The 23,148-nt window shown below is 43.8% G+C and overlaps 1 long non-coding RNA gene across 1 annotated transcript in view; it reads right to left on the bottom strand.

The window, feature by feature from the left end:
* Positions 1-23,148, bottom strand: part of LOC148758966 (uncharacterized) — a 385,483-nt gene that overhangs the window by 219,112 nt on the left and 143,223 nt on the right. The window contains exon 2 of the long non-coding RNA XR_016019886.1: positions 15,066-15,356. This is a non-coding gene — a long non-coding RNA (uncharacterized LOC148758966). The remainder of the gene's footprint in view (positions 1-15,065; positions 15,357-23,148) is intronic.

Here is a 23,148-nt window from a genome sequence, read left to right on the forward strand (position 1 = left end):
TAAGGCAAATGAACATCTAGAAAAAAATGTATTGCAAATATCAAGGACAATTCAATTGATGTAACTAAATATTTATTTCCTCTCAAAATGTCCATCTTTTTTCAAGTGATTATTCTTTTTGTCCATGAGAGTTATGAGACATGCATTCTGGTGTCATGAGGATAGAAAATATAAAATGTACGTGACATTTTAGGTAAGCAATTTAACAATAGGTATTAAGAGCTTTAAAAATATCTATGCCTCTTCATCCAGAAATTTTCTTTCCAAGAATCAATTTTAGGGAAATAATTAAAGATGCAAATCAAAGACATATGCATAGGGTGTTTAATCACCATTTTATTTTTAGTATTAAAACATGAAAACAACCTAAATATCCCAAAATAGGGAAATGATAAACACATTTTGATATATCTCTTTGATGGACAATTATGCAGTCACAAAAATGTTCATGAAGGATTTGTTGATGATTTGTGAAAATGCTCACAATATAACATTGAATGGAAAAGAGACTAGAGAACTAAATACAGCAAGATCCTAATTTTATGTTTTAAATTTGTAGTTGATATGCAATATCAAAACAGGAGAGAAAAAAAAAAGAGATTCAGAGTGTCCTAGTGACATCTGAAATTATACAAGACCCTTTGCCATCCAGCCTGCGTCCTCTCCACATTCCCTACCTCCCCACCCTTGGATTTCAGCCGCCCCCCAATTCTTGGCACTCCCTTACCATGCTTTGTTGCTTGAGCCCTCCATGCTTGTGCACAGGATGATTTGCACATAATGATTCTTAGGAGAGCCTGACCCCCGACTCCACCTCCCCCTGCCTTATAAACATCTGCTCTACTCTCTGGACTCAGCTCGTGTCTCATCCTCTGTAAAACCTCCCACAGCTGGATTTCACTTCACACATTGAGATCCCACTCACTGTACCCAGAAGACAATGAGCAGCCGTTGATGGATTTTGAGCAGGAGAGCAGCATGTTCTATTCCTTATGAAGAGGACTCTGGCAACTCCACCCTCAGCTGGAATGAGAAGCAGACAGGAAGCTCTCAGAGGCCAGTGAGGACTCTGACCAGGGCTGGGGGCGGGGCCTCTGGCCCCTGCTCTCTTCTGGATTTCCAGCCCACCCTGAGGCCTTGCCTGAGCTCCCAGTCTGGACATATGCTCCTCCTGCTGCCCAGACTCCCCCCACATTGTTCCCTTCCTGCTCAGCCCTCTCAAAAGAGGCTCCTATCCTGCCAGCCCTGTCTGGAGATGCCTCTTGGCCTGAGTTCAACCCAGCCTCAGAGGCCCTACAGCACTTTCCCTTCTCTCTTCTTTCCAACCACAGTGTGCAAGAGAAGCCTGGAGTGTTCTTCTCCATCCAGAAAGCTGACATTCAGCACAGGAACCCAACCCCCAACCAGCCTACACCTGGCTTCCTGACCTCGGGCAGCTTGTTGGGAGAAGCAAGGCACACACACTGACACCTGGGAACCATCTGAGATGGCTCAGAGCCCTGTAACCACAACCTATCACTAACAGACAATGATTATCAGCAACAGGGTACCCTGGATGCACCTCCAGTTACCCTGCCCCTGTCTGTGCCAGCCCTGGACTGCCAGTCGGCGAGACCCCAGGAAGCTCGGAGACAAGAGGGAGTGACAACAGATAGAGGCTAGTGTGCAGCTGGCACGGTGGGGTCTGAAAGTCTCCTACACAGCCTGAACGTTTTGGCAGAAAGCTTCATAAAAGAGGTTATTTATTCCAAGAGTCCGTTAGAGAGAGAGGCAGAGGAGGACTTTAAGAAGAAGAAACAGAGCATGTAAAGACTAAAAACGCTCAAGCAAGGAGCCATGATTCTCCGTGGTTCAGTTGCTCTTCTATGGAAATCCTGGTGGAAAATCAGAGCACAGATGCTCCATCAGGGAGCCTGAGGTCCAGGCTCAGCTGCACCACTCGCCAACCCCAGGGCATGAGCCGGTTTCCTCAAACCATCATTTAACACCTCGTCCAATGCCTTCTTCCTTTGTGAAGACTTCTTTAATCACATCTTTTTCAGAATTCTACAAAAATGTACCATAGGTGCTAAACTAGATTTTTAGCAGTCATTTTTGGTCTTGGAAACTGGTCATATTAGAGAGAGTTCAGACCATGGCAGGGACTCAGTAAATGTTTCTAGTACAACTTGCTTCCCCAATAAGAGAGCAAACCAAGGGCAATAAGTATGCTTTATATCTTTAGGACCAAGTACATCTCAGGTACCCAGTGAGGCCCTGCTGATGTATTTGTCTTTCTTACCTCCCACCAGAGTATACTGTGTTACAGCTTTAGTTCCATAAGGCAATTTTCAAATTTCAAAGGCCTCTGCAGGTCTCGGGAAGGTGCCGTAGATAAAAAGGATGGAGAACCTGACTCATAACCAGGCAGACAGGGAGCATTTGTCTGTAAAATTCCCTTGGAGATTGCAGAAACAGGTGTCTGCTGCGTTTGAAGCCCTCACAGAAGGCTGGCTCCCAGACTGTAGGAAGAATGACTTACCCAGAGCCTGGAAAGCCTACCCCAGACGAGTTCCTACAGGAACCTTTCCCTTCACCGCCTCTCCTGCCCCCACCTCACTTCCTCTCCTGCCTCCTTCAGAACACCCTCCCTCCCCTCTCCCTGCAGTCAGGAATGAGGAGATCAGTGCCTCCCAACTGACATGTGCCAAGTGACCTGCTTTGTGATTTGCTCTCTGAACATAATTCTAAGGAAGTACATTTTAATGAAACTTGCCAGCAAACATGTCTTTTTGTTCTGCAATAATTCCACCAAAAAGGAACGGTTATAAAGAGTCCATTCTATCCACAAACTTTAGGAAATAGATAAACGACTTCTGAATTAGTCTTGTGAAGTTGGACGTTCTCCACCCCGCAGCCCTGGCCTCCCCTGTGAGGCCTTGCCATGGTTCTCCTGTCTCTGGACCTTTCCTCCAGGGATTCCCTCCACTTGGAATGTTCAGAGACCCAGACTTTCACCAAACTCTCCCTCCCTCCTCCAGGATCCTGTCTTGATTAGACCTCATGGATCTCTTGCCATCCGAACTCTTTCCCTAGCTCTAACCATACATGCACATGCCATCAACATAACCCTGCTTGTCACTATCTGTTCTCTCCAAGTAGGTCATAAGCACCATGAGGGCAGGGACCAGGCCACATGCTTCCTGATCTCCCCCCTTCGCTTTGATCTTCATGCAGAGCAGGAATATCACTAATATGTTGCCAGTATATGACCACCAAGAAATTCCCAGTTGCTGACAAAAATACCTGACAAAAAGTGTTCTATAATTCATCCAGCTGTATAGGAAAAGTCTTGTGTGATTACTACTTAGAAAAATGGAAAAAGGAGGTATGTTCATTGCTTCCTCCTAAATTATTATGAGACGTGTCTGCAATTCCAAAATCCAAAAAGCTCTTTTAAAAAGTGTGTTGTTGCTATTGTTGTTGTCTTAAGCTCATTTGGCAGCAAGGCCTGACTTGAGCCAAAATTATTTCGCAGTAAAATTTGATCTAAAGTAAAGTGAGTCTTCATCTGCTTGTGACAAAATACTAATGTATTAATTACAAGTACTGCCCTGGTTCCTGCTAGGGATGTTATATATTATACATTAGAATACGTACTATATTTCTTTTCTAAAATCCAAAAACTTCTGAATTCTAAAATCTTCTGGCCCCAGTAGTGTCAGATAAGGGATTATGGAAGTGTACATTCAATGCTCAGAAGTTACCTGTAAATAAAGTATTTGTCTCTGAATTCTACCTTTCTGATTCATATATTATAATTCCTAGGGCATGTGTAATGATCGCATTATCACTCCCAATTATCAATTTCTTTCTCATTGTAAGAGATTATACATTCCTTTCATTGCCATGGGAGTCTTCAATGATTTCCTGGGGAAGGCCAGTATTTACTGCCCCGTTGACCTCAGGCTTGACCAAACCAATGAGAGGAGACACACCATATACCGTATGAAAGGCGAGTTTTTAAAAGCTGTTGGATGGTTCAGCTTTTGTTCTTTTCCCTCTGCCATGAGAATGGCCTGTCACAGATTGAGAATGCACCTTTCACCTTGATCCTAGAATGAAGATACAGTGACTTCACACCATTTATAAAAATTAACTCAAAATGGGTAAATGACCTAAATATAAGAGCCAAACCATAAAACTCTCAGAAAAAAACATAGGGGTAATTCTTCATGACCTTGGCTTGGCAATGGATTCCTAAATATGACACCAAAAGCATAAACAACAACAATGAAATGAATTGAACTTTATGAAACTTAAACACCTTTGTACACCAAAAGCCATTATCAAGATAGTGAAAAGAAAACCTACAAAATGGGACAAAATATTTGCAAATTATGTATCTGCTAAGGGCTTAGTATTCAAAATTTACAAAGACTTCTTACAAATAAAAAGCTAAAGACAAAAACCTCAGTTTAAAAATGGGCAAAGGAGAGATCCAAGATGGTGGAGTAGATAAACACTGCCTGCTTCCTGCCATAAACATATCAAAATTACAACTAAATTATAGAAAAATCAACCTGGGAAACTCTGAAGTCTAACTGAACTAGAAGGACATAAAACAGAAGCCACATCAAGACTGCTTGAAGGGGCGGAGACACAAAATGGACCCCAAACCTCCATGTGGTGAGTGAGAATCAGGAGGGATATCTCGGGCATGGAGTTTGCCCTCCGGAGGAGTGAAGGACTCCAGGCCCACACCAGGCTCCCCAGCCTGGAGTACTGGTGCCAGGAAGAGGAGCCGCTATAATACCAGGCTATGAAACACAGTGGAGATTCTGACCATTTGGTGGGATGGAAGACTGAAGGAAACGGATATTCTCTTAAACAGCCTGTGCACAGACTCACTCGCTTGCAGGCACTCATCTTTGGCTCCAGCGGAGGGACGATGACTCAGGGGTCATTGGAGGCATATGGGGAGCAGGCTGAGGGATGTGGCTTTGGAACTAGGGCTAGAGGACAGTCTCCAATTTCCATGTGAGGGAACCTTCTCCTCTGCTGCTGGCAGGTAGCCGCCATCTTTAATGTGTTAAGCCCTCCCCCTACGCTTACATCCAAATCTGAATCTGATTGGCCTGGTGAGCTCCACGGCTACACCTGCTGACTCACTGGGACCCCGCCCCACCAAACTCCCCCAACGCTGGAGGAACTTTCTCCAGGAGCAGCCAGCCCTGCCCGAATCACACTCTTTCTTAGAATACTGTCAGAGTCCCTGGGCCCCTGGTGGGTAGCAACTGGCCTTGGTGTGCTCTGAGACTTTTGCTGAGTAGCTTCAGGCTCAGCACTGGCACCAAACTAGAGTATACATTTACCTGGTGGCCACAATTCTTCCCACTCTAATGACTCCCTGAAACCCTGCCTCACCCAATTTGTGTACCACAGGAGGCTTTATCAGTAGCTGAATGTTAAGGGAGCTGGCAGGTGGCAGCAGGCCTCAGAGTATCCTGGCTTTTTGTGGAGCTACCCCAGGCCTGGTACTCATAGCAGATGTCCTTGGTTCACAGGGTTGCCTCTCCCACATCCTTCCAACTTTAGCACAGGGAATGAACAACCACAGATTGCAGGATAGGAGACTATCCTACCAGACAGTCTCCAGCCAATCACAGGCAGTGGGTGACCTGGGCCTGTACCAGAGCCCCTCCCAAGAGGCCCCAAAATCAACATATGTGGAGGTTGGCTTCAGATCACAGCAGAGCACCACCCAATTACCCCCATAAGTAGCACACACAAAAGGTTGTCTCAACATGCACCAGAGCTCACTGGGGTGAATCCCACTAAATGGGTTAAGCCTCTCACACAACAGCCTGTACGCTGTGGATGTGGCCAAATCCCACAACCAATCACTCTGAGGGTCAATCCCACCCACTGACATGCCAATAGAAAGCAAGGCTCAACTATAACAGGAGGGCACACACAACCCACACAGGGACACTCTTGGACACCCAGAGCAGGTGACCAGGGAGACTGTTCCAGGGACCCACAGGGCACCTCTTACACAAGACAACCAAGCCAAGACTGGGAGACATAGCAGATCTACCTAATACATAGAAACAAACACAGAGAGGTGGTCAAAGTGATGAAGCAAAGAAATACATCCCAAATGAAAGAACAGGAGAAGACTCCAGAAAAAAGAACTAAATGAAATGAAGGCAAGCAACCTACCAGAGACAGAGTTCAAAACAATAGTTATAAGAATGCTCAAGGAACTTAGTGAGAACTAAGAACAAATAAATAGCAAGCATAAAAAAGGAACTAGAAACCATACAAAAGAACCAGTCAGAAGTGAAGAATACAATAACCGAAGTGAGGAATGCACTAGAAAGAGTCAACAGAAGACTAGATGAAGCAGAAGATTGAATCAGTGATTTGGAAGACATGGTAACAGAAAACACCCAATAGGAACAGCAAAAGGAAAAAGGAATCCAAAAACTTGAGGATAGTTCAAGAGACCTCTGGGACAACATCAAGTGTAACAACATTTACATCATAGGGATACCAGAAAGAGAAGAAAGAAACCAAGGGATTGAGAATGTATTTGAAGAAATAATGACTGAAAATGTTCCTAACCTGGCAAAGGAAACAGACATACAAGTCCAGAAAACACAGAGAGTCCCAAACAGGATGAACACAAACAGGCCCACACCAAGACATGTTATAATTAAAATGGTAAAGGTTAAAGACAAAGAGAGAATCCCAAAAGCAGCAGAGGAAGGCAACCAGTAACTTATAAGGGCGCTCCCAGAAGACTGTCAGCTGATTTCTCAAGAGAAACTTTTCAGGTCAGAAGTGAGTGGCACAAAATATTCCACTGATGAAAAGTACAAAACTACAACTAACGGTACTTTACCCAACAAGGCTATCATTTAAAATTGAAGGACAGATAAAGAGATTCCCAGACAAGAAAAAGCTAAAGGAGTTCATCACCACTGAACCAGTATTTTATGGAATGTTAGAGGGACTTCTTTAAGACGAAAAAAAGATCAAAATTATGAATAATAAAATGGCAATAACTACATATCTACCAACAATTACTTTCAATGTAAATGGATTAAATGCTCCAATCAAAAGACATAAGAGGCCTAAATGGATACGGAAATAAAACCCTTACATATGCTACCTACAAGAAACTCACTTCAGATTGTAACACACACAGATGGAAAGTAGAGGGATGGAAAACGTTATTTCATGAAAATAGGAACAAAAAAAAGCTGGGGTAGCAATACCTATACCAGGCAAAATAGACTTTAAAACAAAGGCTATAATAAGAGACAAAGAAGGACCCCACCAACCCCACTTCTGGGTATTTATCTGAAGAAACCCAAAACACTACTTCGATGATACATGTGTATCCATACATTCACTGCAACATTGTTTACAATGTCAAGATGTGGAGACAGCCTGGAGTCTAGGAAAGAATGGGTAAAGGGGAGGTGGTACATATATACAATGGAATATTGCTCGGCCATGGAAGGGAATGGGTTCTTGCCATCTGCAGCTGCATGGATAGACCCAGAATGTACTGTGCTGAGTGGAGTGTCAGACAGAGAAAGACAGATGCAATGTGATTTCACTTATATATGGAATCTAAACAACAAAATAAACAACAAAAAACAAACAAACTCAAAAAAGAGAAACAAACTCATAAATGCAGAAAACATTTTGATGGTTGCCAAATGGGAGGGGGATTGGTGGTGTGGATGAAAAAAGGGGAAAAGATTAAGAAGTACAAGTTTGTTAAAGAGTAGTTATGGGGATGTAGGGCATAGCATAAAGAATATAATCAACAATATTGTAATAACTATGTATGGTGTCAGATGGGTACTAGGTTTTGGTGGGTGATAGATGGGAGGGGGTTGTGGGCAGGGTGAAAAAGATAAAAGGATTAAGAAGTATAAATTGGTAAAATTGGTAGTTACCAAATAGTCATGGGGATGTAAAGCAAAGGATAAGGAATATAGTCAATAATATGGTAATAACTATGTATATATATATAGTGCCAGGTGGGCACTAAACTAGTCAGGGCGATCACTTCTTCAATTATATAAATGTCTAACCACTATGCTGTACTCCTGAAGTTAATATGAAATAATATTGACTGCAAGTGTAATTGAAAAAAATTTAAAAAGGAAGAAAGGGGGAAGGGGAATAAGAGGTCCAAATTTCCACGTATAAAACAAATAAGCCATGGGGATGTTATGTACAGCATGGGGAATATAGCCAATATTATTGTGGTAGCATTGTACGGTGTCAGATGGTTGCTGAACTTGTCATAGGGATCACTTCTTTAGGTATATACATGTTGAATAACTATGGTGTACCCCTGAAACTAATATACTATTGCATGTTAGCTGTATTTTTAATATAAATCTTAACTATTTTTTTTAAATGGGCAAAGGATTTGAGTTTACATTTCTCCAAAAGAGATCTACAAATGGCCAACAAGCACGTGAGAAGAGGCTCAACATAATTAGTCATTAGGGAAATGCAAATCAAAACCACAATGAGGTACCACTTGTAACTTCCTAGGATGGCTATAATTTTTAAAATGGAAATAAGAAGTGCTGGTGAGGATGTGGAGAGATTGGAACATTGTATGTTGGTGGGATATTCAGCTGGTGTAGCCACTGTGGAATACAGTTTGGTGGTTGTGTAAAAAAGTCTAACACAGAATTACCTATGAGCCAGCAATTCCACTCAGTATATTCCTAGATATACACTTCAAAATTGAAAATTGGTACTCAAACAAATACATGTACATGCATGTGTATAGTAGCACTAGTCACAACAGCCTAAACGTAGAAATGATTCAAAGGTGTATCAACGGATAAATGGATAAACAAATTGTGGTACATACTTGCAATGACATAATATTCAGCCATAAAAAGAAATGAAGTATTGATACAACCTCAAACATAGATGAATCTCAAAAGCATTATGCTGAGTGAAAGAAGCCAGGTACAAAAAGTCACATATTGTATGATTCTATTTATATGAAATATTCAGAATAAGTTAATCCATACAGGCAGATCACATATCAGTGGTTGCCAAGGGGTCAGAGGGTGACGGAAATAGGAGTGTGGGGTTTCTTTTTGGGGTGATGAAAATACCCTGGAACTAGACAGGGATGATAGTTGCACAACATTGTGGGTGTACTAAATGTCACTGAATTGTTCACTTCAAAACAGTTAAAATTCTGTCATATGAATGTCACCTCAATTTAAAAAAGGGGAGAGAGCAGTGGTCAGTGTCGGGGACCTGCAATCCTCCAACTTGGCACTTTCCTACTAGTGACCCAGGATGGTTACAAGTGTGGAAGCATACTGATCTCCTTAGTCCTCCGGGAGCCAGGAAGGACCTAACATGGCCAGAAATAGCCAAGCCCTCTGGCCTGCAGAGCCTAGTCCATTCCCCAGGGTCATTGTGATATGATCATTTGTCTTGTGTGTCAAGATGGGAGAATGTTGGGAGACACTGTTTTTCATGTCCCCTCCCCCATCTCCACTGGCATCTGCCCTGGTTGCCAGGCCCTGAGGAGGTTCTGGGCAGAATGCTCACTGCAGAGTTCTGACAGCCGTGGTGGCTAGCAGGGTCCTGGCAACCTAGGCAATAGAGCAGTGGCCTTGGGAGCCACAGAGGGTCCCTTGATGTCCTTGATGCTCTGTGTGATGGTGATGCTGGAGACCCTCTGCCAGGCAGTGGCAGCACTGCCAGGGCAGCTTAGCCCAGATCCAGCTTCCCCAAAGACTGTGTGGGAGACGACATCTTTATAATGATAGTTACAGACATCTTTTATAGTTAAAAGCTCCCATTTTCAAAACTCCATTAAAATGGGAGTTTTTACTGCTTAAAACTTTGTATTACTATGCTAAATGACGCATAGGAGTTTCTGTCTTTCTAGGGGAAAAACATCAAATTTTCAAGAGCTTTAACCAATTTGAAAGAGAAATTTGGAGACCTTCGATCAACTATCCTGGAAGTCAGACCCAAGAACAAACTATCAGAAACAGCAAATGCAAAAAGCATGAACAATGAGCTGGAAAGCCACAATTCTCTACTTGGTCTTAAAATAGATCCTTACAGAAAACCATGAAAAGAAGAGAAAATAAATGTTTATAGCAAGTTCTGCTGATGGCTGACATTATAAAACAAAGCTCAGTCCTTAGAAAACTCATCTAAGCAAACCCAACAGGGAGTAGCTGCACCCAAAACGTCCAGAAGTACATAGAGTAGCTTCAGGAGTAACTTCTATGTACTTTCCTCCAAACCCCAATAGAGGGTTTGAAGGAAAATTTCAAACTTCACAGAAGCGTAAAGCTAGCTGCTTTCACAAGAATATCAAAAATGGACAAGTGGGAAAAGTTATTAAAAGGAAACAAAATCTCTGAAAATTCCAAACTGCCTGTGGAACAAGTTCTCAACCATGTGAAGAATCAGCCACACTTGCTAAAGGATGAGCAATTGGGCTGCTGCTGGTGGTGGGGAAGTGAACACCGGGCATGAGAACTTGGAATTGGCTCTACAGAAGGCATCTGATGGAGATCTCTTATAAGATGAATCAGAGGAGTTGTGAAGAAACTGGTCTGTGTGGCAGAGTTAAATAGTTATGTAAAAACGCTCGAAGAAAAAGAAGAAATTGACTGTATGTGAAATGAACTGACGAAGCTGAAATCGTTGATGCCCTGAGATTACAGGTAAAAATCATGCAGATCATACGGAAACTCTCCAAACCAAAAGCTTCATTGCAGCCAGTCAACAACCCAGTCAGCAAGGGGCATGCAAAAGCTCCAGCAGACACACCAAGTCCTTCCTGCACTGCATCAACCAAAAGAAATGTGTACCCCTACCCAATTGTACACAGAATTCACCCCATAAAGAAGAGGAAACTCTTTCTGATGCAAATGGAAACATCAACAATGCACTGAAGAGTTGCAGGCCAAAATTATTTCAGAAAAATTCAAAAGAACCACTGGATATTCTCCGTATAGAAAACCAGGAAAAGCCACCTTATTTCCCAAAAAATAACAGTTCACGATATTGGGATGAGAGCTCTGCTAGTTGAGAGAAACCTCAATAACATAAGAAAAGAAAATGGATACATCACACAAAAATTGATTGAGGTAGAATGTAAAGGATCTGAAAAGTATCCTTCTATCCTTGATGTTTCAAACAGGGCATTTGACAGAGGCCTGAAAGCTCAACCTGGAACCCTCTGAGCAACCAGATCTCCAAGGCAGGAAAAGCATCAGGCTGTGACATTGAGACACTCAGGGCCCTTTGCCCGGGGTTGACCAGTTGCCATTTGCGGGGTCCATCCAGTCTGGCCAATGCTGTCTTGAGTCAGAAGGTCCCCCATGAGAAGAAGGCAGCTTGTCTCAGTTCTCCTCATGTAGGCAGGAGCTCAGTCTCTTCTTTTGACTCAACCACCCCACATAACAGGGGAGCACCCCACCCAGGCTCTGGTCCCTCACTTCGTCCTCCCTTCAGAGGTTAGATGTTAAAGAGGTGTCTCAAGAGGAAGTTCCTGAGAAATAGACACCCTGTGCTTCCCCCCATTTTGGAAGCACAGAAGAAGTTTCCTAACAGTCCCCTCTCCCAAGGATTCTCCCTGGCCCAGCACCAGTCTCCCCTGACAACAAGGAACATCCTGACACCACCATTAGGGTCACTGTTCTGTGTGCATAACCTGCAAAGTGAAGTGAGTCACCTTCCTAGTTGACCCATCTTCCACTGAGTCTACTTGAAGATCCAGAATAACAGCACGATATTTTTGTCCCTCGCTACAAAAATATTTTATTAGATTTTGTCTCTTTTAGTATTATTCTATCAAGTTATGATACAATGGCTCAAGGAAAATGTGATAGGCTATAATTGTTAGCATAGTGTGTTATAATTGTAGAGTCCATAATATGAATCTTATAAGTTGACGGCTGCCATTTTATTCAATTTGTAGGTAGTGTATTTAGAATATTTTTATTTTTGTTAACTAAAATAATCCAGAAACGCAGTATATTGGTTATTTAACATGCCCCCCCCCTATAGCATCACCTGTAATAAAAGTTTACACGAAAAGTTTCACCAGTGGAAATATTTGAAACTAAAGGTTTATCTCTATATAATAAGGGCTTAATATCTCTGGTTATAAGAGTAATATTATTTACATTATAAAGTTTGGTTAATCAAAAAAACTTTAAAAAAAAAGACGTATGCAGCAAAGCAGACCTCTCATAAATGAGTTGTCGGGAGCTTGAGTGGGAGATAAGTCTTGAGTGGCAAGAGCCACCGGGTTTTGGGGTGTGGCTTCAAAACATTGGTCTCCACTGCCTAACTGAGTGAAAACCAACAAATCCAGCATGCTAATCAAAGGGGAAAATTTTCACAACTAACATGTTGAAACAACATTTTAAGATTTTAATGGTAGTGATCTTCCTGTCCCCTCCCAACAATCTTATAGCCCAGTCACATCACATCTAACTCAGGAATGAGCCAAAACCTTTCTGCATTGAGTGATTTTGACCTGCAATCTCAGAAGACCGGGTGGGGGTTGGGGGAGCCAAAGCAGAGGATAAAGATCAGATATTAAACTTCTCTCGCCCTTGTCACTGGACAGCCACTCAGATGCTGGTTTCTTGGAGTAAGTCCTCTTTAGGAGGTGAGGTTGGAACTGAGAGTGGTCAAACTTTCACAGCTAATCTGCATATGGCCCTTTCTCCCACTTCCCTCTCCACTCCCTGGCCAAGGAAGCTCTAAAAATAGCTAACATTCGTTTGAGCCCTCACCACATAGATGCCAGGCATTGCTCTAAGACCCTCCCTTATGTCACCTCTAAATCCTTACAGCAGTCCATGAAGAAGCTCCCATTACTAGCAGCATTTTACAGACTCTCTGTACCCAGGAAATGGTAGAGCCAGATTCAGCCTCCACCATCCACATACTTCAGCTGTTAACAGCCCTACCTGTTCCACACATTCTCCTGTTCACAGGGAACACCTCACAGGCAGTCGGCAACACCAGCTCCTTTTGTCCTCACACAGGCTCTCAGGCATTGGTGTTATTATCCTAGGAAACCAAGCCCCACCCAGAGCGGTTCAATGGCTCCTTCAGGAGTCCATGGCTAGCAGTGGGAGTGGTGAGCATGTCGGGTCCAGGTGTGCCTTATGCCAAAGCTCATTGCCCATTCCACTGGTCACATGGCTTCCTGTTTCAGAGCAATCCCAGCCTTGAGTTCATGTGAGGGCACATCCGTGGTCAACTGAAGCTGCTGTGAGAAGGCCCCTCTCCCCCGCTTTGTGAAGGACAGACAGACATGCTCAGCAGGTGGACCCTCGAAGTGAAGCACTGCATTTCCTGCATGTGTGTTCACATTCCAAGAAGTAGGGATTCTGAAGTGATATAAACATCCTTCCTCCACCTGAAGATGCCAAATTACCTTTCCACTATGACCTTACATTCTGATAGGCATAGGTGTGACCAGGCTAGTAATTAAAACAGAAAGAGAAAGAGAAAAGCAAATCTGAGAAGACAAGTTAAACCTAGATATAAAAGGCAGCTATTATTCCAGGACACGTGAGGTAACAAGTGATTGGCTACCGGCTTAGAACTGTAAAAGAAATAAAGATTTACCAAGTCCATTATCCAGGTTCCTGTTACATTTCTGATTTCAACACCTGCCAGCTCCAATGCTTATTTTTAAGATAGTATGAGGTTTCAAATCCACTCATGACCTAATGTAAATGAAAATAATTTGAATTTTCATTGGACTGAATTTCATCCAGGAGCTTAGAGTCTCTAACTGCTTACTACCAAATATTTTTGGAATGACTGGGTTTTCACAAGGAAAAAAAAAATTAAATACTAAATATAACATCTCGCATTTGTAAAATGCACTTAACAGTTTCTACACCAATTTTCCGACAATCGTCTTACTTGGTTTTTCTCAGAAAAGGAGGTAGGATGGAGCACTCATCACCCACCGGGGTATTCACAAAGCGCTCACTGTGTGCCACACATGCTGGAGACCCCAGGGACATGCCTGTGTCAACTTCTAGCTACCTTATCCAAGCAGCAGGGTGCTCAAAGCATTGTGGGTAAGAACTGAAACTTACAGAATTATCAGCAAGTTGGTTAGACTCCAACCCAGGTCTCCTGACTTGCAGTCTAAAGCTATGTCACCACCACGTCTCTCTGAACAGCTTTCCTAAATGAACAGTGAATGTACAGGGTGGCCACTCAGAGGTGGATTAGGACAGTGTAAGTTTAAAAAGGAAATCATGTTCCCTGGAAATGAGCCATTAGATCCCTTCCTCCTCTGCAGCCCACACCTTCCTCACCTACTAGAAACAAGCTCTTCTGAAGTTGTAAACAGTGTCATTAGTGTCCCTGGTCTTCCTCCCATTGAAAACTTAAAAAAGAAAAAAAAAGAAAAAGGGAAAAGTTTACATATGTTCAAACACTCGCGGATCCAAGGTCCTTATTTGTCCCATGTTTGGGCCGTGGGCAAATATTCGGCAGCCCAAGTGTCTGTCATTTCTATTTGAGAATGTGGGGTGAGTTTATTGGGTTAAAATCGGTTTTGTTTGGGTTTGTGCCGCCCTTGTTCCCTGGGGGCCCCACATAAGGCACCAACATGGCCTGGAAGAGGGGCATGTCAAGTGCCCCCCATCACGCATTGTTGCTGTGCAGTGAACTGCAATCTTGGAGGGGAAGGAAAAAAAAGTAATTCCTCATTTTCCTCCTGAGCAGGGTTCCCCTTTTCTTTGGCGGCTGGGAGCCACAGTAATCCGCATTCACGGTGCCCGGCCCGGGTTCCTCTTGGAGTTCTGTCTCTCTCTGACATTGTCTTCTTATCTGGGCCCACTTCTTCCAATAGTGCCCCTTGAAAGCTCTTTCTCCCACAAGAAAAGGACCAGCTCTATAATAGCCAACTTGGGCCCTTTCTTCTCTCTCTCTCTCACTCCTTTTTTTTTTAAGCTTTCCGAGGGAGCCGGGCTATTTAATCTTCTTGAGGCGTTCAAGATGTCACTTACCTCTGATGGTGGAGACAATGGAGACATCCTTGCAGCCTGAATGCCGGGCCTTGCTGAATGCCTCTGGCCGCTTTGAAGAGGGTTCTTGGAAGTCTGTGTTTCAGCCGCTGTCCTGGTGGCCCAGTGCAGGTCTTTTTGTGCAGTTGCATGCATGCCTCCAGGCTGCTCTCACCAGAGGCCGTTTACCATAAGGAAGGTGAATGGCTTTCCAGTCAGAAAGACCCTGGTTCAAATCCCAGCTCAGACTTGAGCAAATGATTCCTTTAATCCTCTGAACCTCAGTTTCTCATTCTGTGAAATAGAAGTGACACCAGTTCCCACGTGAGCATGCTGCAAGAATTGAATGATTATTAAGTCCTCTGCTTCTCACCCTGAAAGTATGTGTGTGTGTGCAGTTAATTGATTGATCATATACGTTCCTGGCAACTGGTGTGGGATTCTGACATTCCTTCCTGATGGAAAGGAATAAGAAGAGTTTCATTAATTAATGAATTGGAGCCGGAGGAGCCAATGACTCACAACCCTTGTCACCTTTGACCCATCTCTCCCCACATCGAATGAGTCACCAAGCCCTGTTGACCCTGTTTTCTGCAGGCCACTCCTGTCCCATTTCAGTGTCCTAGGCAGGCCTGCCTCCTCAGAGGATTCTTCCTGGAGCCCCAGTCTCTCCCTCGCTCCAGAACATTTCATCTCTCCCTATCACCTACAGGGTAAAAGGGAAACTGCCTCTTCTCTTTCGAGACCTTTGATGATCTGCCTATTTTTCCAGTCTCCACTCCTGCCTTTCCCTTTCCCCAAACCACATAGTCTAGCTACCTGGCCATATGCAGCCCTGTTTCCCAGCCTTTGCTAGGGCTGTTTCTGCACCTTAGAAGGATGCCCTGGCCCTTTATATCAGTCTCTCAAATCCCATCACCCTTTGAAGCCCAGCTCAAATGCTTTATCCCGCTTGGGCCATGTCCCTCCCCACAGCACTGGGATCAATTCAGCTCAATACACATCATGCATCTCTGACTCTGGGCCAAGAAACTGGAGACTCAGAGAAGAAGCAACAGCCACTGCCCTTGATAAGCTTGAAGCAGGCTCTTAGGCACAAATCTGTTTCTTCCTGCTTACAAGCCCCACTTCACACCCCACAAAAGCAAGGGGGTGTCATTCACATCTGTATGTACAGCCCTCATCACAGAGCAGAGTGACAAGCACTCAGCAAAACGCTCAGACTCTACGCTGTTGAATGAATGAATGAATGAATATGGGCTGGGTACTTGACAGCTATTGAGTATCTCTCAGTGCCGCGACCACACTTATTACATCACATACTTTTCTGGGAAGTAGGTCTTATCCTCATTTTACAGCTGACAAAACTGAGGTGCATACAGATTAGTTGACTGGACCAAGGTCATACAGCTAATGTGGCCTCTGGAGAATTCTGTCCTTTACTGAGGTTATTGAGTTGGATTTTTTTCAGAGAACTCTGATCGAAGAGGGATACGTGGCTACGTGACCTGATGTGCAGACCTGATGCGTCCCTGGGCTGACCCGGGTGGCGTGCAGGCCACTCACGCCGTGTGTATGAAGTACACATTCTGCACCTTCTCGGAGGCGCTGCGTGCGGTGAGGGCCAGCAGAGCCTTCCCGAGCCTTGTACAACTTTTCATTTCCCATATCAATCATGAGAACAAGTTGAAGTTCAGATAATGGCAGCTTGGTTTCCCCTAATTGTTCGGGATTTAGACGGACTGTTTGCACTGCAGACTGTGGCCACTGGGTTCCCGGTGGGGGGCTGTGGCCCGCTCTTTCTCTAACAAACCCGTGTTCATGCGTCCATTCAGATCCATCACCCTGAGATAAACTGTGAATATTGCCCTTTGTCGCCGCTGCATTCTTCCCGGCATTGTGGGGGCACTATTTACGGATTTAAAGGTTCATTTGCACAATTCTTTTGTCAGCAGCCCTGGTGCAGAATGGCAAAGTGAGGGCTGCCTCTTCTTTCTGGGTTTCTGCCCGGGAGCTCTCCCCGAGCAGAATGGACACGCCTGCTCCCGGCTTAGCATGAAGAATGTCAATGCGAAAATTACATTTTTTAAATGACCTGTCTGCTTCCGTGGCCAGGGAGGTCACCAGTTCACAGAGGACGGGATTATGTGTTGCCACCCACCCCTTCGGCGGTGTTCACAGACACGCAGCTTTGAAAAACAGCCCTAGGTAAGATGCGGCGCAACACACTATACTGAGAGCTTCATGCTCCAAGCACTGGGCAAAGCATTTTGCATGCACCACCCTACTCAAGCTGAGTCCCATTTTACAGAGGAGAAAACTGAGGCTTGGAGTGTAAGAAAATTGTTTGAGGCCATACAGCAAATTGATGGCAGAGCTGAATTTCTAACACAGGGTTCTTGGACAGTGGTCTCTTAGGTCCACTCTGCAATTCTCCAAAGGTGTCATCAGAAGACCCTGGACTGGGCTTCTGAACAAGGCTGTTTCTGAAACCATGCAGCCCAGAGACGCCCATGATAAGATATCAGGGAGACGAGGGTTCCACTACATCTGGGAATCCCACGGCCTCTGAGCCAACCCCCAGGTTCCACCTCCTCTGGGATCCCACCCTGATTTCCACTGCCCTGGGCAGCCCTGTACCAGCATCCTACCCTATTTGTGATGTCTCGGTTATGAGCTTATCGCCTCCCACTAGATTGCAGGCTCCCTGAGGGCATGACTGATCTTTCCAGTTTGTATGAAATATGCCTGGTGCCCAGGAGGGCCCCGACAAATAACACACACACAACATTAAACATTCTTGAAAGAATGACTGCGAGAATGACTTCTATGCGATATGGGCAATACATCTCCTGGAAATCTTTCTGAGAAAAATAATTATTCTGCACAGGACTCCACAGTCCTGCAGCTCTGCTTGGAAGAGCTCAGAACAAGCCAGAGGAGGGAGGTGACAATTCCATGGGCTCCCTTTCTGAGGATGGAAAGGAAAAACAAAAGAAAAATGAAAACTCTTGTCCAGTCCCAGGTTCAGAGTCCCACAAAATGCTAATCTGTTTTACTGGAAAGCTCTATTTTGACCTCTTTTTTTGAGAAATTCCCCAAACTATCGATCAGAATGTAGCCAAATGCCTCTGCTCCCTGAGAAGCCATGCTTTATCACAGTGAAGAGAGGAAAAGGAAGGGGAAAAAAAATTTTAAAGGTGGGGTGAAAGAATATGGGGATTTATGAGTGGTGGTGATGACAAGAGGAATTTTTTAAATGACAGGAACATAGAGACTATATTTTTAGCATTTTTATAGAAGATAAATCATCCAATAGTCTCATAAATCTCAAAATAAATATTCTTAGATTTGCATAATCTGGGAATGAATTTAATCCCACTTAAATACAAGGGATGTCTTTAGAATATCACTATTATTTCTGGACAAAAGTATACATTTCGAAGGCCAGTTTCATTTTGCTTAGCAGATAGACGTTGGGTCCATACTCTGCCCTAAAACATAATTTTGCTACCTATGATTCATGCACCAATAACATGGCTAGCACTTGCAGGAAAAGTTTAAAATTCATCATGTCTTTTGTTCCTGTAATCCACTTCCAAGAATATGTCCAATCTGAAATACAGAGGTCATTTCATGCAAAAGGATGTTCCCCACAGTGTGGCTCATAAGTGAAAAATAGATGAGTAAAAAAATAAATCAAATAATTGAAAGTAGAAATTGCATAGGTCCATTGATAAGGAAATGAGTCCATAAATATGTGTTATGATGTCAATTAAAAACGCAAAATACAAAATGATATATGCTGTGTAAACCAAATCATGCAAAAATATGCATTCAACTGGAAGAAAATTTGAAAATTGCTGGCATTGTAATCTTGGGATATGCTGATAGAGGGAGTTGCTGTTTTTTCATACTTTTCTATTATCAACAGATTTTAGTTATTATTTTGATTGGCTTATGCAACACATTTAAATGAGCACCTATGATGTATAAAACACTGTGCTAGCAGCTAAAGACACTGCCACAAAAAAGGCAGACATGGATATGCCCTCTGGACCTGCCTTCTGGAGCTGGCATTCCATAGGTGTGGGAGGGATATCAGAGAAACTGCAGAATCAATTACTCATAGCAATGGCAACCGGTGATATGAAGGGGCAGCAGGGAGCTGTGTCAGTGTCAAACAGGGAGGTCTACTGTGTACGTGGGGGCTGTTGAGAAGGGTTCAGGGAAGGATTCTCTGAGTAAGTGATGTTTGCACTGAGCTCTGAACAATGAGAAGGACTTAATTAGATAAAAAGGAGACAATCAGTACAGTGGTATTTAATATTGTGACTTCCTTGTCATTCGTTCTATCCTCCTCTTCCATCCCCAAGGCTAGAGAAGCGAGGTAGTTGGGTTTTGTGTATGGTGGGAGGAAAGGGATTTCTCTTACTCTTGGGTCCTAGAGTGGTTCCTGGTTACTTTAACCTAATCAGGGTAACCCCGTCCTCCTTGCACTAGTCATCCATCCAGATAATTTACGCTCCATCTAATCAATACATGGCATCCCCACAGCCAAGGGATTGATTCAGAAATAAGCAATGTATTCCAATAAGTTCTAAAGAGCAGTTCACCATGTTTCTTGAATTGGGGAAGAAGGGGTAGGAATCAGCACTCTTTCAGGGAAGCTATCACAAGCCAGCTGCCATTCTCCTTCTGCACAGAGGAGTGGGTGGATATAAAGCCTTAAAGATCTCTGCAGCCAATTTGGTATCATGAGAGAAGCCAGCACCGGGATGAAGAACAGAGAGACAGACGGAAACTTGATGAGTTTCAGGGGCCGTATCCCATTCTCATGGGACATGTAGAGAATCTGGTCCTTATTCAAAACACAATGAATCATCATTGACAGAAGTTTGGCAAAGAAGTGGTTTAAAATGATTTTTGCTCTTAAAAGACCACTTAGGCACATTGTATACATGGATTTGGAAGTACGAGGGCAGGAGATTGAGGAAAGTAACTTAGGTGAAAGTGATGGCAGGGAAATTAGCAATGTGGGAAAATTCCAGATATTAAAAGAAAGATCAGTAATAGGACTGGTGACTAACTGGATGGGAAAGGCGGGGAGAAGGAAAAAAAGGTAGTTATCGAAGACGACCTTGAAGTATAAGGCTTTCAAAATCAAGTGGGTGATAGGGATATTCCTTGAGCTAGGAAACCCTAAGAAAGACTACGATTAAGGAAAAGATTGCTGATTTTTGTTTTGGATATGCCGACTTTGAGAAGTGTTTGTACCATCCCCCTATGAGATGTCACATGAGTGACTGAACGTATGGGACTTGGAATTTGGGGAGTATCGGTGTCTAGATGGTAGCTGGAGTCGTGGGTATAGACGAGATGACATAGTAGGAAGAAGAGTCTTAAGGAGCTCAACACTCAACAGTAGGGTTTGACAAGACCACGGAGGACGGCTCAGAGAGAAAGAAGATGGTGAGGAAGCCCAGAAAAGCCAGGATTCAAGAATGATGTGGCTAATGGTGTCGAAAGCCACTAAAATAGAAAATAAGAAGATGACAAAGTGTGGTTTGGATTAATAATCTAGGTGGGTTGGAGGCGCAGTGGGGGCAGGAAGCAGACTGGAGCAACCAGACAAGTGAGTGGGAAGGGAAGATAAATACAAACATGAAAAAAATACGCATAGAGGGTTGTGATTGGCCATGTTTAAGGAACATGGTGAAACTATTCTGAGCACAAACTCCAGTGAGCTGGCACCAGTGCGTTCCGCTCCTACGGAAAGAAGGTTGTGCTACATTCTTCACGAGTCTCCACATCTAGGACTGTTGCACAAAAAAGGACTCTTCTTTGAGCACCCTGGATATAGAAATCTGCAGATAAATGGATCCTTCTTTGTCTCCCTCGTCCCCGACTTGTTCATTTATTTCATGGGTTATGTGGGTTACCTAGAAGACTCAAACTAACCAATGGTGATATTTATCCCTAGATTTTTATTGATAGGTATACTAGTTTCCCAACAAATGATCGTAACCTGCGTGATTCAAAACAACAAAAACTTATTGCCTCATAGTTCTGGAGACTAGAAGTTCAAAATCAAGGTGTTGACAGGGTCGTATTCTCTCTGGAGCCCAGAGGGGAGAGTCCTTCCTGCCTGTCCCAGCTTCTGGTGGCCCTAGGTGTACCTTGGCTTGTGCAGCAGCACTCTGATCTCTGCCTCTGTCTTCCCATGACCATCTTCCCTGAGTGTTTCCACGTCCAAATTTGCCTCTTCTTATAAGGACACCAGTCATATGGAATTATGGACCCACCCAACTCCAGCATAACCTCATGTTAACTTATGGTATCTGCAATTACCTTATTTCCAAGAAAGGTTGTTATCTGAGGTACAGGGGACTAGGGCTTCAACATATCCTTTTGGGGGAACGCAGATCAACCCCTAACACTAGATAGGAATTTTTACAATAGGATTTGCAAGCTAATGACATAACTATAAGCTGGAAACCATGAAACCATCTGTACCTTTATCTAAAGTCACCTGTGGTGTATCACTTGCCATTTAGCAGTAGGAAGGCTGATTTTAGGTCAGGCTGGGAAGAGACCGGTTATATTGACGTGGTTTATTTAAGGTTTATCCTCACAGGGTTCTCGCACCCATGCTGGATCTCCCTCCCAAGTTCAATTTCAGCTCATTCTTAAAGAGATGACAAGAACACAAGCCCCTTCCTGATTACCTAAGACATTAGAGATGAGACGAGATGTCATCTCATTCCAGAAGAACATACTGTGTGTGTCCCCTATGTCAGAGGGTAGATTGGCTCTGGGAAGAGGGCCGAATAGGCAACACAGCTCCTTGCCTTTTGATCTCCTTGTCTAGTAAGAAAAACAGAACAGACGCAGCAAGAGCCAAATGTGTTAGAAAAACTGTGGTATCAGAAAGAGGATTTGCTTTCCTTCCTCCCAATTCATAATTATGATGATTATCCAAATCCCCGAAAATTACCAAGAGGGAGAGGCATACACCAACTGAGCCAGCCAGGAGAGCTGGTACATGTTGTTTTTGTAAATTTTGATTCTTATTGTTGGTTTGCTTGAATTATGAGCCCTTGATGGTCCTCCCACAGATAACAGAGAAACATTTCCCCTTTGCACATATTCTCTCTAGCAACAAGTTCTAACTGAAACATGCCATCGGTGAAGATGTCATTTACATTATCAATGATGCTTTAGAGTGCAGTGGAAGAGCCACAAGCTTTAGAATGTCACTTACTTTGATGTTCCATCCTATGGCTCTGTTACTAATTGCAAATTCTTAGACACGTCAGTAAGCTTCTCTGAGACTCAGTTTACCTAGCATTGTCAGAGGACAAAAGATAAGGAAGGTGAATGAGACATCACATATAGTAGATGCTCAATAAATGTGCCTTGTCTTTGCCTCAACATTTGTCCATGTGTCGAGTCACAAACATTTATCGAACACCTGTCTCTGGTGTAGGCACTGGTGATAGCAAGTGAATAAAATGAACCATGTCCTTGCTTTCTCAGAGCTTACATGCTAGTGGGAGGCAAAAGACAATGAAGAAGGTATTTTCCGAGTGAGGAGAAGTGCTGCATGGAAAGAAAGGACAGTGGAATCTGATAAGAAGAGTGCCTGGGACAAGATGAGATGAGGGGCTCCTCCAGAAAGCAAGATCAGGGAAGGTCACTCTGATCTGAATGACAAGGAGGACCCAGTTCTTCGGTGATCTACAGACAGATCACGGAAGGCCAGCACAAGCCTGGGAGGGGAATAAGATGGGTGCACCCCAGGAGCAACCAGAGGGCAGGGGTTCTGGGGTGCAGTAAGCTAGGAGTCAAGAGGCAGGAGGTAAGGGTGGCCGGATGGGTAGAGGCCAGACCATGGGGGGCTTTCAGGCTCCAGCAAGTGGTTGGGTGTTCTTTAAATGTGAGGGGAAGCCACTGTCAGGTTTTCAGCAAGAGTGTGACTTAAAAAAATCACTCTGGCTGCTGTGTGGAGAACAGATGAGCTGAGCAACAGGGGAAGGAGGTGGACCCTTGGGGGGCTGCTCGGTTGTCTGGGCAAGAAATGGTA

The sequence above is a fragment of the Rhinolophus sinicus genome, chromosome 2, assembly GCF_057876585.1.
Source record: "Rhinolophus sinicus isolate RSI-liver-muscle chromosome 2, RSI-T2T, whole genome shotgun sequence".
Lineage (NCBI taxonomy): Eukaryota > Metazoa > Chordata > Mammalia > Chiroptera > Rhinolophidae > Rhinolophus > Rhinolophus sinicus.